At 42.4% G+C, this 1,422-nt stretch overlaps 1 protein-coding gene across 1 annotated transcript in view; it reads right to left on the reverse strand.

Annotated features, from left to right (window-relative positions):
• The window catches only part of DSCAM (DS cell adhesion molecule), a 404,908-nt gene that overhangs the window by 171,489 nt on the left and 231,997 nt on the right, over nt 1–1,422 (reverse strand).

The raw sequence follows: 1,422 nt of genomic DNA on the forward strand, positions 1-1,422 counted from the left end.
TAGGAAGTTCTTTCTGAGATCATGCGATGCATGTTTGTTCTCCTTTGAAAATCATACTTGCAAATCTGTATCTAGAATGAATTTCAGTGTAATTGGGAGCAAAAGGCCACACACCAAGAGCAGCATGCAGAACACAGGCAGCAATCCAGTCCAAAGTTCGGACAACAGTGCTGTAGGCTACTGTCTGGTTTTAAAGAGCCAAGTGGTAAGTAAGCTAACTAACTTCAGTGCTCCTACAGTACTAGTGTCTGCAAGAAACAGAAAGAAGAGGCACATCATTACCTAGAGAGGGGCCAAAACCACTTGAAGACTCACCTTGTACACGAAGCCCTTTAAGGACAACTCCTTTCAGTGTCGCACAGGACAGAGGGTGTCAGGGCAGGATTGACAAGTCTCATGATCTCATTCCTAAAGCGTGTGATGCACTATTTGTGCATGCTATATACTGCCTCTTTGTGTACGCTCTGCTATGTGTTGCCCATATGTTTGGGAGGCTTGACCCATGATGTCTCCCCTGGAAATCACAATTCTTACACTGCAATTTCAGTGCAACCTCACCCAGGAAACTGAGGGAATGTGTACATGATGTACACAAGACTCCCCACAAAACATCTTGAGTCACAGCGGAATTAAAAACAGGGCTGCAAAATTCCCTTGCTTGCCCTATAGTCAAAAAGATAAGGCACTGCACACTTAGGCTGCTGAAAGACCTCAGCATCCCTGGAGGTCTTTGATTTGATTTCATAATTTTCTCCTCTTCCCCCCTCTCCCTTTCATTTCTGTCCCATCATGACAGAGTTCAAGTTTATGTATTTATTTTCATCTCTGACTCTCTTTCTTTCCTTTGCTGCGTATTAGATACTGTCATCCTTCAGAAAACAAAACAACAGCAACAAAAAAATAAAAAGCAGCTTTTTTTAACCTGAAAGAAAGTTGACACAGGACCAATAAATCTGTGAGTGTGCACACCATGTACCTTTGCCACCCCTCCTCCTCTTTTTTTTTTTAATTCAAGTGACAGGCTTTTTTTGGAGATGAAAGCAGACATTATTTTCCCAGTGAGACCCGAGTGTCTTTGAAATCTTTCCTGCTGTTGCTCTCTGATAACCTGCACTCTCTCGACACCATGATAGATTATCAATATGCTCTTTAGGCTTTCTTAGTCACGGGAGATGGTTGCCGAGGTAACTCAGTCCAGGCAGGTAATCTCTTCTTTTTCTATAAAGACTCTAAAAATAGTGTCCATGCCACGACTGCACTACAGCCTCATTAGTGAACTGGGTCTGTACAAATTGATTACTTTCCTCGCTTGATTATCATGTAGAACATTTTGTCAGTTATTTAAGATGATGTCCAAGCCTTCAGCCAATACACTCAGCCAGAAAAGCCATGCCCAGAAGGATGTTTGGAGTTGAATAGAGA

This window comes from Egretta garzetta, unplaced genomic scaffold (genome assembly GCF_000687185.1).
Source record: "Egretta garzetta isolate BGI_Z169 unplaced genomic scaffold, ASM68718v1 scaffold45, whole genome shotgun sequence".
Lineage (NCBI taxonomy): Eukaryota > Metazoa > Chordata > Aves > Pelecaniformes > Ardeidae > Egretta > Egretta garzetta.